The 15299-nt window shown below is 38.3% G+C and overlaps 1 protein-coding gene across 1 annotated transcript in view; it reads left to right on the top strand.

The window, feature by feature from the left end:
• LOC129781445 (uncharacterized) overlaps positions 1 to 15299 on the top strand; it is a 324032-nt gene that overhangs the window by 69299 nt on the left and 239434 nt on the right. The window contains exon 7 of the mRNA XM_055789175.1: positions 11119 to 11274. The gene's annotated coding sequence lies outside the window, so the exon portion shown is untranslated. The remainder of the gene's footprint in view (positions 1 to 11118; positions 11275 to 15299) is intronic.

Genomic DNA, 15299 nt, shown 5'->3' with positions numbered 1-15299 from the left:
ATGGTCAAAAAAGATGCCCGCAATAGATTGAATCTATTGAAGGCGATTTCTGGCAATCTAGCTTTGGGACATAGGAAATCTCTTTTACGGATAATAAATGCTTGGTTAATACCAAAAATTCTCTATGGAGTAAGCATCTTCAGCCGAGGTGGTGAAAAACCACTAAAAACGATCGAACCGGTATATAACAAGGCAATAAAGATAGCCATTGGTGCCTTCGTTACAAGTCCTACCCTCGCTGTTATGGCAGAGAGTGGGCAACTACCATTTGATCGACTCGTTACGAAGATTGTAACAAATAGAGCTATTCGTTACCTTTCAATTCCTGACCGTGACCATGATGTTACATTAATATCTCGGGCAAAGGACCAATTCAAAGAACACACGAATTAGAATCTTCCCGATATATGTGTACATTTGACGGTCATGGAAAGGAATTGGAATGTAAAACCGCCGAATGTTAACCTTGATTTACTCAAGGAAGTTCGTGCAGAAGATCTCCCATCAAAAGTGAAGGCCTGTTTCAATCACCTCGTAGTAACAAAATTCCAGTTTGAACATCAAGTACACTAAGCACTGATGGTGTCGGTGGCGGTATTTTTGAAAACCGATATACTAGTAGTTTCTCGCTTCCTCCACAATGCACTATTTTTAGCGCAGAAGCATTTTCGCTTCTAATCGCTACCCAAGAGTGCACACATGATTCTCTTCCTATTGTTCTGTTTTATGATCCCGCGAGCTGTCTCCGGGCTCTTCGAAAAGGTAAAAACCTTCACCCATGGATCATTGCAATAGAAGAAGCTGCCTCAGATAAAAATATTACCTTCTGTTGGATTTCCGGTGATACCGGAATTCCTGGAAATATTGTCGCCGACAAATTAGCCGGTAGGGGCAGAATTCAAGAACCCCCTAATGTACCCATTCATCGCTCCGATGCGAAACTTTGGGTAAAACAGCAGATCCACCAAAGTTGGAACATAGCCTGGAGAAACAACAGACCAACTTTTCTTCAAAAAATTAAAAATACCACTCTTCCATGGCATGACAGAAACAACAGTAAGGAAAGACGGCTTCTCACCCGTCTTCGAATCGGCCATACAAAGGTCACTCATACATATCTTTTTCAAAGAAATAAAGAAAAACCTCAATGCTCTTGCAACGAGGCTCCCATCTCTGTAAGTCACTTACTACTGGATTGTCAACATACGAAGGATGCTAGAATTAGGATTAATATTGGAAAAAACCTAAGGGACATATTGAGTAATGATGAAACAGGACTTTACAGGAAAATATAGAACATTTGAAACTAGAATAATAAAAATAGTAGAATAGAAAATCGGAGACGATTGAATCGTTAGATTTAAAGTCTCCGTAAACAAAGGAAAATAAGAAGAAACATTGCAAATACATAGGGGGCGCTTTTGCTCCCACCGAAATGTTGCTTCGTGTAATTTCATATCAATGGCCGATCGTGTATTGTGAAAAAATGATCACAAGTGTAAGTGTAAATTTTGTGTTGTGGTGAAAATTACTTGATATGTGAAACGATTTATTTCAATTTTCATAAATAAAAAATCAAGCTGTTTTTCCGCTCGAGAACGGGTCGTTTGGTTAAGCGGCGAGAAAAATTGTAGAAGTGAAGAAATATTAGAAAAAGTGATTTCCCATATGCTCTACATATAGTATAGTGTAGGTGTTGTTAGTCCAATTAAAATTCGCATTGGGTTGAATTAAACACAAACTAAAAATGATAAAAGAAAATTGCTTTTTCCGTTTCCGTGTTTTCTCTATATTAAGGTTAAAGTGGAAGCTAGCCACAATGGCGCTCATTTCTTTCATGTCCCTCCCTCATCACTCGCCCGAAAATCTATAATTTTGCGAAACAGTGTGAAGAAAATGATCGTTTTCGCACACTTCCCATCAAAACTCGAGCAAGTGCTCTGAAAGTTAAATTTTCATTTTCCAATCTTCGACCATGGTTTTGTTTGTTTGGTGAAATTCGTTATTTTTTCGACACTGATGCCAGACAACATCATCGAAACAGCTATAAAAACTACTCAATAAAATGTTATTCCTTAGTCATAGCGTTTCATGTCATGAAAATCAATAGAATAAAATTTTATTGATATCAATACAATTATTATTTTTACGTTTAATGGGTGTATAATGTAAGTTTAAGCAACTTTAACATTGGGTAAGAAAATTGTATTGCAGAGCTCGGAACACTGCCACGGCTGCCTATGCTTTCAAAAATAGTAAACGGAAAAGTATTACATTACATCAAAATGCCTCGGCCAACGAATATGTTCGAATATGCTCTCCAACGTGAATAGGTTCACAACAATACGATCAACGAAGGAAAATATTAAGGAATTCACCTCTATTCCGGATCCCGAACGGGTTGAAATTGGCAAAATAATGCATTTTGTAACCCGTTCGACTTCGATTAAGCACATTTATCAATCCGTTCGTCTTCGAATTATTTCGAAATTTGTTTATCATCATTGCAAGGATGCCAAATTTGCAGACAAGTTCGCAATTTTACTGATATTAAATTTTTATCGGAGACTCTATTCTGTTGCAGTCTACAGGGCTATCGTATTTCTTTTCTATATGTCTTGACTCAATTCCCTGCAGTTTTTCAAACATCACTTTACTATTCTCACGATTACAAAGGTAGCTGGCAGGTATTTATACACATCAACATTTCATATTTTCGACGAAGACCTTCTGCTGGCATCTCTGGAGGTAATGATATTTACTAAATTCCTAAAGGGCACTGTTTAGATTTGGTGCGCTCTATCGCATTTGTGTACAAAAAGATCAATTCAAAAACAAAATTTGCAAATGAGAGTCCATCTGAGGAGGATATTCTAAAAAAAAATGTAAGATTGTCATTTGTTTCTTTCTTAAATGTAACAGCACTATTCGCATTTTCGCACATCGGGAAGAAAAGATAGCATTATATTAGATCCGCCATTATGAAGGTCAGCAAACTCAAATCAATGTGATATCTAATGGACAGACCAATCCACCAACATTGATTCCAAGTGCCCCAGCAAACTTGCAATGACAGCTTCACCAATGTAGAGCCCTCCGCCAAATCTATCAGCAGCTAACATCCCTCCAAATCCAATATTCGCACATACTTTGTCGAACCTAGCATACTACCCATACCTCTCGCCAATGCCATCAGCCGGTAGCATTCCAGCTTCGATAACTTCGAATGGGGCGATCCCGGACCAGCGCCAACACCTGTCAATCAAGGATCATCTAGTCAATCCACGATACCAAACAGTGCAAGCTCTCCAATGCCATCATCACCTGCGATTGGAGTGGGCGCGGAAACTTCACCATCAGCAGCTGCTTCATCAAATGTACCCTCGGGCACTGCCACTGCCATTACCGCTGTTGGAACACTTAAAGCACAACCTGCGACAGTTGCGGAGGCGGGCGCTGCCCGGCTAGAAGGTTTCCTAATATTGTGGTCGAGGAGCAAGAAAAACGTGACTGGTTGGACATTTTCTTTACCTTGTGTCGGGTGTGAATCCTGATGACCGTGGTACAGCGCGGACTCGATTATATACAGTTTTTGATTTCTGTTCACTGTATATAATCGAGTCAATTTTTTTTTATTTGTTTTTTTTACATGTATTTTTCGATTTTTGAAAATAAAAGAGGAATTTGATTTTTGATTCATCCCCTTTAAGTCAGAAAACACCTTTCTCACACGAAAAAAAATAATTTTTCCAGATTGTCTTAGGAGGTGATAGACGATTATATTTGATGAAAAAACTACTCCTACGCATATTTTCGAATTTCAACAATGACAGAGTTATAGAACAGAGAAGAGATAGTTTTTTTTTTGTTTCGGACTCTGTTGCTTCAAACTGGCTCTACATTAAAAAGTACGCTAAGGAAGACAATTTTGATGATTTCATTTGCAAGATGAGAAAAATTAGTACAGGATTAGTAGTGGAACAACTCAATTAGTGGATGTTAATAACATTTTGGAAGTAAAAAACTTCAAAGTTAATAATTTTTAATGTGTTATTATTAATTTTATCCTAAAATTTTTTGCAACAATTAAATTGAAGTTCTTTAACCGCTCTACAATTCGTTCTTTGACGCCCAACTTCTATCTTTCATTATTTGGCTGCAATATCGATCTAAACAATTCCTGGTGAAAATTCAAGCAATATCTTAAAAAATCCCGATTTTTACCCCACTGCACATGTAATAGCCACTTAAACTTCACCTTAACGCTGAAAGGCTCTCCTTTCCTTCTTGAAATAAGCTAGAAAATTTTTGTTTTTCCAAGCTGTATATAATCGAGTCCAAAATTGTATATAATCGAATCACATATAATCGAGTCCGACCTGTATATCTATACTCGTCTCCGGCAAGATGCTTAACGGTAGTTTTCGTAGGAGTGTTGCTCTATCTATATCAACTCGGCTGTTTCCGCAACAATAACACCGATCGGTTGGAAAAAGCTCGCAGAATTGTCGTTCAGCAGATCAACAATGCTTACGGAGTGAGACCAAATATCATTCCTCGGGCACGAATGGTTCCTCCCAGGCCGGTTGCTGCGGATGTGGCAGTTAATTATCTTTAAGCGGCGCAAAACCCGGTTCCAGCACCTCCAGCTGAGTAACCTCCTGTGGCCGCTTACCTCTTTAAAAATCAATGAGAAAAATTATAAATTGAAATCTATATAATTTTACAAGGTTTTACCTTTAATTCGAATGTAGACGAATGCACAATAAATAATTTGCTGCAGAAACTATTACTTTTAAAACCATTTGCCGTTTTGACGTGGGACTACGTATAACCGGAATATATGGAGGGTAAAATGAAAACCTAAACACAGAACATGCAGGAAAAAATGAAAGATTTCGAATGCTTATAGCTCGAACATTTCTTACTGGATAGGAGAGCTGTTTGCATCACTTGATAGGGAATATTTCTACGCATCTATCGCAACTAACAAAATGTTGTTTTTCATTAGATAAACAACTGAATAACTGTAAAATATTAGGCGTTATCTAAACGCCCTAACTGCATCGTTCTGATTGGCCCGATTTACGGTTTCCCTAACACAGACTTTAAAACCAAGCATGAAGTGTAGATATTGAAAAGAATTGGTCCCAAGATGGATCCTTGAGGAACACCTGCATTCACAATGAATTTCTCTGATGAAATATTGTTTATAGAAACATTGAACGCTCTATCAGAAAGATAATTTTTTATAATTTTTATCAAGTATGTAGGAAAACCAAAGTTCTGAAGCTTGTAAATGAGACCATTATGCCAAACATTATCAAATGCTTTTTCAACATCAAGAAGTGCCATGGCAGATGATTTTGAAACTGACTTGTTTCGTCTGATTATATTGTATACTCTACGAAGCTGGTGAATTGTAGAGTGAACTTTTCGGAATCCAAACTGCTCATCCAAAAATATATTGTGCTCATCTGCAAAAGCAAGAATGCGCGTTAATATAATTTTTTCGAATACTTTCGAAAATGCTGGGAGAAGGCTAATTGGTCGATAGCTCTTTGAAGAAGAAGGATCTTTTCCCGGTTTTAGTATCGGGATCACTTTTGCCAACTTCCAACTCGAGGGGAAGTAGCCAAGTGATAGACATCTGTTGAAGACAGAAGTCATAATTTCATATAAGTTGTTACTAAGATGTTTCAACTCAATGTTAAATATACTGTCGAAGCCGGGGGCCTTCATATTCTTCAACGAGCGTATAACCGAGATAACCTCTGCAGTCGAGATGATTTCACTCTCTTGAGGTACAGAATGGATATTGTCAATAGCCCTTACAGTATCATTCGCCGAAGCTTCAAATGGACTTGTAATGTTCTGGCCAAGATTGTGTGAACTAGCGAAATGGTTGCCAATTGCATTAGCCTTTTCGGCAGGTGTTATCAATCGTTCTGAATTGTCAGGTTGAAGAAGAGGAGGAATAGGATTAGACTTGGTCTTGAGAATTTTAGCGAGCCTCCAAAAAGGCTTGGAGTTATTCGGAAGTTTACTAATATCTTTTGCGAATTTTTTGTTACGGAGATCAATCATTCTGGCCTGGATAACCTTGGTTAACTGATTATACTGTCGTTTCCTCTCTCGAATACCAGTACGTTGGTACTGCCTTCGATAGAGGTTCCGAAGCCTAATCAAATGTTTAGTAATGGAATCAATTTGAACAGAGTCACTCACCTGAATCGTTTCTGGGATGTGGTTTTGGCGAGCCTGAATAACTGCAGTTTGAATAGAGCAGACCTGTTGCTTCGATATCTTCGGGAGATTCAAGAGGCTGATTGAGATCAATGTTGTTGTCAATAAGCTGCTGGAATTCCACCCAATTCGCACGATGATGGTCCCGTCTACATTGTGGCCTCCTGACTACGACATTCACTCCCAATTCAACCATCACTGGGAAGTGATCCGAACTCAACTCGTTAAGGGCAATAGGATCACCGATGTGGCGATCCATGTTGGTAATGAAGAAATCAATTATGGAATGTACTCCAGAACGAGAAATGCGAGTGGGGGTCGCTGGACTAAGAATCCTGTAGCGCCCACACTGTAGATCATCATTTAGAGTCACTCCATATTGATTCCTCCTTTGGTTTCCCCAGGACTGATGTCGAGCATTAATGTCCCCGCCGATGACGTATTTCGACTGCCTTCGTGTTAGCTTGATGATATCGTTTTTAAGAAGCAACGCTGAGCCATCTCTGATTGACGTCTGTTTGGGATAGTAGACCGCAATCACGATAATAGACCCAATCGATGTTGTGATTTCCGCCCCAATAGCTTCGATGATGTTGAGTTTCAGACACGGCAAAAGTCGATATCTGATGTTATTTCTGATGGCTAAGGCAACACCTCCTCCACCAGAACCAGCACGATCCATTCTCAATAGACGATAATTCGGGACTCGAATATTAATATTCGGTTTAAGATGCGTCTCAGTAACGATAGCTACGTTGATGCTGTTTGTCACCAGGAAGTCAGTGAACTCGATAAGCTTACTCTTAAGAGAGCAGGCATTCCAATTAATTAGCCTTAGAGATGACCGATCCATGGTTATAATAAAAATGTAGCATAACTTGTACTTGTTCCTGTTGGTTGCGACAACTTCTAGTCTGTCGATCTAGTTCAAGAACAGGGTTGCAAGTTCTTGCATGCTATAAAGCTCCTCAGTAGAAGAGGAATGAGGTGAAGGTTTTGGTGTAGGTGATAAACCAATAGCTGCAACCTTACTATAGCTCGGTTGCTCCTTTTTTGGCTTTTCGCTAGAAGAGGCCGTTTGGGGGCGACCTGTAGGAAGTGGAAGAGGAGGAAGAACAGGAATCGTGCGAGAAACCATTGGAGGGAACTCTTTGTCAGTAAATTCTGGAACCTTCTTCCTATTCTGTGTTTTATCAGTAGCTTGCTTCCAGATACGTTTAAAATCCGCACGTTTTGTGCAGCTACGGCTGGTGGCTTGGTGACTTTCGCCACAGTTAACGCATTTGCGAGGTTCTTTTTCTGGAAGGCTGCAAGTGCTTGTTAGGTGGTCAGCAGCACACTTGCCACAACGAGTTTTCATGTGACAGTTTCTTGTTCCGTGTCCGAAACCAAGGCAATTTGAACATTGCGTTACATCCCGATGTTGAGGTTTGTATCGGTCCCATTGTACCGAGATGTTGAAGATCTCACTGATTTCTCTTATGCGAGTTATGTTGGCTGATCCTTTCTTGAAGTGGATCAGGTACAAAACATTGGAATACCCATTGTCTGGCGTTTTATGCCTAGTCATCCGATATACAGCTAACAGCTGAATATTGTATGATTGTTCCAGATCTTTTTTAATATCCTCCAACTCAATAGCAGGAAGACCTCGCAACACCACCTTAAATGGTTTTTCAGACGGCGTATCGTGAGTGTAAAACTCATGATTTTTTGATTTCAGGTATGATCCAATTATTTTATATTGCTCCAGGTTGGGACTAGTGATTTTAATCCCGATGCTGCATATTTTAAAAACTGGCTGCAATTTCAGCGCCAGCAATTCAGACCTCAAAGTTCCTATATCTCTCGATGTTGTAAAATAAGGTGGTACTTTCACCTTTTTCTCTACATTTACTTTCTCGGTAGTTGGTTCCTCCTCGGTATGGCCATCCAATAAAGCATAGCGGTTTCTTTCTAATATTGGCTCCTTGCCGGTGTCCGATCGATGTCGTTTGTTGGTGCCATGTGGTATGCCTGGGTCGGTTGACCGGGTTTTCCCCATTGTTGTAGTCCTCAAGGGCAGACAGGTAGTTGATGAATCGCAGGTAGACAATCTGAAAAGAGAAATAAATAGCTTTTTAAAAATCAGGTAATGAATGGAGCTCCAAACACGTCCGTCTCTGTCGACGGTCGGAGTGGAATGATAAAAGTTTGCCTCAGCGAGATCCACTGTTTATACTCTAGGCAAGTGTTCCCCTTCAATCTTCTTCTTTTCCTCTGTTCGCGGAGACTTTAAATCCTACGATTTCCCCTTCAATGCTCGTTATTGACAGCTCTGTTCTGGAAAGCACGCAAATGGACAGAACAAATGTAAGGAAAAATGAAAACGCTTAAAGTTTTCATGAATTTTAACCATTTACAAACCAGGAGATTCCAATGTATAGCATATTAAACAAATCTTAGGGAATTTCCGATTCGTTTAGTATGTAAATCGCCAAAATCTGTTCGCGGCAAAAATAGTTATTAACATTAACTTTATTTCATAAAAACGTGACCTGTTTTCTGATTTGGCACCCTTAATGAAAGACGTAGTTCTACGTCAAAACGGCATGTAACGCTTTAGATAATTAATTTTTAAATGCTGATAAAAAATATCAGCCAAATCGGTCGAGTAGATCCTGATATATTGATACCACCAATTGAAAAACATGGTTTTGAGAAAAACGCGTTTGAAAATTCGTACAGCAATACTCTGTAACTCCTTCTATTCTCCTTCCTCCTTCTATAAGACCAGGTGATGACCTTGCAGCTTTATGTCATTGTAAACAAACAATGCTTCAATTTATATTCTACTGTGTAGATATTGGTGACTAGTGATCCCCGATACAGAAATCAATTATTAATCGAACGAATACGGTGCAACTATCGCAATAAACGAAGCCTGAGACGAGACATGACAATAGGGGGCCGATTCCGGACCACCACTTCTGTCAAACTCGGACCACTTGCAACTCGCCTTCTGATTGGCTAATGAGTAAAATAATTAACAAAGATAAATATGTTGCCAAATATATTCAAAATTGAATAATTGTTGCATTCACATTTCAATTTAGCGATAATTTCTATAATGGATTTGTTTTGTATATTTTCGTTTCTATTACGTCCGGTGTTCCCGAAGAGAAGGAAACATTGCATCGGAATTTCCACCCTACATCTTTTCGGGATTATTTTGCCATCTAGCATAGCATAATAGCAGCGACCTAACAAAGAAGAGCATTCAATTATTTTCCAACCGTAAAGCAGTTAGCAATATAATTATAATCTAATAACAAATAACAACCAACGCAGCAGAAAAGTATTTAAAATCATATTGGAACTTGAATAAACCATACATACCTACAGAAAAAAAACCTGAATAAACGCTATGTTATTATTTGGGAATGTATGATTTTATCAATATTTCAGTACTGTTAGTATTTGAACGATATCAAAGTTAAATTATAAGGCCTTATTTCCGTATACACTCCACGGTAAAAACGAATTGAAGTTTATCCGCGATGACAGAGATACGGTATCGATATCTGGAAACGAAATAAGCTTTTAACAAGTCTTACTACTCGGCCCGAAGGCACTTTTAAATTGTTAAAACCTGAATGAAAATTTTTACTTGGCGTTATTTATTTACTTGAAGAACGTCTTTCTTACCCTAACTTGACCTGTTTTCTATACACTTTGCGATATTCTCACTAAAACTACTCATTATAATATAAAATTATCTTCAGATACAATTTTTGTACGAGATTATTTTACCAAATGAAGAAAGCAAAGTTTTCCATTCACAATCAACACTAATATGATACGGAGAAGTTAATTTTCATTCATAATTTCTATTTGAAGAGTGTTCATTCTACCTGAAAACCCATCATTTTCTCTAACTCGTAAAACGAAATTTCATGGCGTGTCGTCCATTCCGTTTTCATCTTGAAGTGTAAACGGTAAGGCCCGTAATCTCTTGATAAATAAAATGAACTTTGAATTTAATTCATATATGTCAACATATCATACACCTACTATCAAATCTACGTTTTCTAGTTTTCTTTATCTCTTCACATTTTATTTTTTGGATACCAAAATAACAGGAAAATACTTATTGTTTAAAATATGTGATATTCGGTCGGAAGATTAATACAAAAAAAATTATGCAACTCAGAAAATACATGATACGAAGAACACATGTTTTTCATGGGAAAATAATCTTCCGAAATTTTATAACATTTGGCAACCTTCACATCTCGCTTCCCTGTTATCTAGCACTTGGTCGAAGAAAATGCAGAAAGAAGAGTAAGAAGCCAGTTGTCACGTCTTGTCTTAGGTGATTACATCGTGTTGGCTCAACCGATCCCGCTTCCGTTGCTACCTTCAAAATTTTTGTGTGCAGTCAGCCGATTGCAAAATTCCAGCCGTAAATTGCACTCAACCGAGGGCTGTGTGTTTTTGAAGTTATCCTTTGGCTTGTGTAGAGAAAAAGACTATACCTAAAAGTGTGTTTTTGTTTCCCGAGAATTCGCGTGAAGAAAAAATTGTGTCCGATCGGAAGTTCCCGTGTGTCCTTAGATTGACGACGCAGTTTGTGTGAGCATAACTCTGCAACGTGTCCGAAAAAGTTGTAGAAGTAAAACAAAACGTGTATGATTCTGTACGAAACCGACGGTGTGTAAACTAAATGTATGAGTACAAACAAACTGAAGTGTTTTGTCCAATCAATTTGCATTGTAATAGGTTATTGATAACAACTGTGATTAAATTATCTTAACTTTTTTTAATTAAATGAAGTAATTTTCCGGCTATGACTTTCATTAAATACTTTTTTACCCTCATGTATATTTTCAGGTGATTGCATCCAGAAATCTTTAGACGATATCGCACAAAATTCAGCCATTCGAAATGACGTTCCTTCACAACAAACAGGCTCAAAACAAAAGAATTCTGATACTGGAAATACGTTGTCTAGCAATGAAAGCATGTCTGTTGTCGATGAATTGAAAGGTATGTACAATAGAACAATCAATTTTTTTATTCTTCTAATTTGTTGATTCGTATGTTGTAATTTAAAAACCAAAGATTGTTTAAAGCACTGGTTGGAAAACTTATGAAGCGATCGCCGTTGACGTATTCTATGACCAAAACCGCGTTCTCTCTCGACCTCTCCGTCATTGGTTCCGATCTAAAATTGATTGGATAACAACTCGACAAATATTTGGATTTTTGAAATATTTTGAGCGTATCAGTGGTGCAATGAGTTTGTTCTCTATGATCGGAAAAATTACCGACTGGACCATTTTTGGATCTAAATGCTATTGGATTACATCACGGGAACACCAAGCCAAACTGATGCTATTGGATTACATCACGGGAACACCAAGCCGAATGCGTAAATGGGTGCGAATATTACTTCGCTCGGACGCATTCATACGCAAACAATTTTTCATGACTGTTCCATGCGAAAGCAGAACAGAAACCGATGCGAGTGAAAGTACTCACGCCTTGCGTATGTCTGCTTTTCGCGTTGACGGTGGAATGGTGTCATCTGGATACGACATTAGTTTGTATGAGACCAGCTATTCTCTATCAGTCGCCCTTAAAGCAGTTTTAAATTGCTAAAATTTGTATGAAATTTTTTTCTTGGTGTTATTTACCTATTAGACGTACGTCGTTATGACCCTAATTTAAACGATTTTCAGATTTTTCAGATATTCTCACCAGAACATAACATTATAATATAAAATTATCTAGAGACACAATTTTTGCATGATATTTTTTCACTACTTGCAAGCAAAAGTGATTTTCATTTACATAGAGTACTAATTTTTTTTTGGGAAAATTAATTCTCATTCATAATTTTGATTTTAAAAGTGTGTTCATTTCTACTGCAACCCCATATTGTCATGCCTACTCCTCCATTCCGTAATACGAAGCTCAATGCCCAAACACTCATGCAAGCGAGCAAAACAAATCACGGTTTCTTCATGTGCCTATATTTTGTGACCGTGTTCGGGAACACATTGCGATCACCAATCATCATCAATGAGCAAGATTGTTATGATTTCAATAGCTTGCTTTCAAAGCAATTTTTAAGCTTTTGAACCGATAAGTGACAATCATATAATTCGTTGACATTTTATCTCTTGGATGAAGTGATTATTATACCACTCCATCCAGCCGGTAAAGAGGTATTAACGTTCAAAACCTTGCAGTCCAGCGTCACTCTCTCGTTTTAGAAACTTTGAACTAACACCCCGGTACAGAAATGAAAGACGTAGTCAAAACCAACATCTTCTATACAATTTTCGACTCTTTTGAGTTGTGTTGGAAAAGTTCTAGAAAGGATAGTAAATCGACGCCTAAAGACCTTTTTAGAGTCTAATAAGCTGCTCGATCCAAGACAGTTCGCTTTTCGTGCGGGAAAATGCACAGAAGATCACCTCGAAGATCTACAGGCTATTGTACATGACGTTATTGAGAAAGATCACCACGCAGATGTGGCATCACTTTATCTAAGTAAAGCATTTGATCAGCATGGAGATATCCAGTATTGAAGAGTCTCTTCGACTGGGTGATCCGTGGAAGACTAGGTTTCTATGTGAAAAGTTTCCTAGAAAATAGAACTCAGAGCCATAGTCAACAACACAAAATCTTCATTGAAAATCCAAGAAAGGGGAATTCCCCAAGGCTCGGTTGTATCGCCAACCCTCTTCATAATTATTATGCAGTCCCTTTTTGCAAAAAATCCGGAAAATGTAAAAATTCTTGTCTATGCGACATTGTGCTAGTACTAGCGACATTGTGCTAGTTTCAGTTAGCGTCACTGCATCAGCAACAAGAAAAACAGGAAGTGGGTTATATCTATGGTATAACCGCAAGGGTGACGTAGGACTATCGTTGATTTAGAGATCATTTGTTTGAATTTGAATCTGAATTCATTCTGAATGAATGAATATTTGGGGGACTTCGAAAACGAGAGTGTTACGTTGGATGCACAAGGTTTTATGCATCCAATATTGGATACGGAAATATTCTACTGATAGGGAAGAATAATCTTCAGAAGCTATTCTGTAACACTGTGACCAAATGTATTTGGTCACAGTGTTACATGGATAGAAAACATTAAAATAAACTCTTTCACTTGAATGTAATTTTAAATTCCCAGAGGAACTGGCAGATTATTTTCAGTAACGATTAGATATTACCACATTTTCCTCGATACTGGAAGCCCACCAGTGGTTTATGCTAACTCGATAACCATCTGTTAATAGCACTTGATTGAAACATATTTGGTCACAGTGTTACATAGATAGAAAACATTCAAATAAATTCTTTCACATGAATGTATTTTTAAATTCCCAGAGGAACTGGCAGATTATTTTCCGGATCTTTCTCGATGCTGAATGGCATCCAAACGGTAAGAATTCCGCGCGTGTATATGTGTGTGTAGCGGCTGCTTCGATGGTCACCTTCTCTTCTCCTGAAGGATCGGCTTCTCTGTGCTCCCTCACAGGTTCAAACAAACTGCCTGCGTTTCAGGGCAGATCTCGATCCTTCGCCGTCCAGCACCCTCAGCAACGATGTTGTCTTGTCGATGTCCTCACGAAAAATGAATGCGTCTCACCACCAGAATATCGCTTAAGTATGCTTTTTGTGCGTGATTGAATCGAGAGAAGGCATGGTTTACGATGGCAATTTGGAAGGCAAACTAGAGGGGAATGAACCCTCTGAGCTCGGAACTTTCGGCGACTGAGCAATAATCGATTGCGGGCGCATACAATATTGGATACGGAAATATTCTACTGATGGGGAAGAATAATCTTCAGAAGCTATTCTGTTAATTGCGATTGATTGAAAAATCACAAAACCAAATGTATTTGGTCACAGTGTTACATGGATAGAAAACATTCAAATAAACTCTTTCACATGAATGTATTTTTAAATTCCCAGAGGAATTGGCAGATTATTTTCAGTAACGATTAGATATTACCACATTTTCCTCGATACTGGAAGCCCACCAGTGGTTAATGCTAACTCGATAACCATCTGTTAATAGCACTTGATTGAAACATATTTGGTCACAGTGTTACATGGATAGAAAACATTCAAATAAACTCTTTCACATGAATGTATTTTTAAATTCCCAGAGGAACTGGCAGATTATTTTCCGGATCTTTCTCGATGCTGAATGGCATCCAAACGGAAAGAATGCCGTGCGTGTATGTGTGTGTGTTTGTAGCGGCTGCTTCGAGATCTTCCCGGGGAACAGTTTGTGGCATCACTCTCCTCCTGATGGATTCCCTTCTGGCCTAAGGTGCACAAACAGGCTCTTAGAGACACCGTTCATTCGCGCTTTCATGATAAACGAAGAGCTTCACCACAACAGCGACAACATGCTCCAATCGCTGTTCAATTAGAACTAAGTGGATTTCCGAGCGGCGCTCGCTTATATACCGATTGGTGATTTCAATAGCCTGTTTTGAAAGCAATTTTAAGACTATTGAAACAAGTTTTTGGATCAGAAAGTAACAAGTATAGAACGCGTAGACATTTTATCTATCGAATGAAGTGTTTATCATACCATTTCGTTCAGTTGTTTAGGAGCTATTAACGCTCAAAATCTCGGTCTCCGGCGTAACGCTTTCGTTTTCGAAACTTTGATTTTACACCCCGGTATAGAAATGTAAGACGTAGTCCTACGTCAAAAGACTTCAGAAAGCGATTGATTCTGTTCAAAACGGGGCTGGTTTCGATATATCCCCGAAAAATCAAAACTTCTGCATATATGTAATCCCAAAGCTCACTTCAAAGTTTCCAACCCTAAAATTTTCGAAACCCAAATTCCCTTAGTCAAAACTCTCAAAATACTTGCAAAAACTTTTGATAAGAGACTGATTTTTAAACCACATGCTCAGATGGTCAAAAAAGATGCCCGCAATAGATTGAATCTATTGAAGGCGATTTCTGGCAATCTAGCTTTGGGACATAGGAAATCTCTTTTACGGATAATAAATGCTTGGTTAATACCA

Source organism: Toxorhynchites rutilus, unplaced genomic scaffold, assembly GCF_029784135.1.
Source record: "Toxorhynchites rutilus septentrionalis strain SRP unplaced genomic scaffold, ASM2978413v1 HiC_scaffold_10, whole genome shotgun sequence".
Classification (NCBI taxonomy): Eukaryota; Metazoa; Arthropoda; class Insecta; order Diptera; family Culicidae; genus Toxorhynchites; species Toxorhynchites rutilus.
The sequence above is the reverse complement of the archived record's forward strand: the minus strand, read 5'-3'. Positions and strand labels throughout refer to the sequence as shown.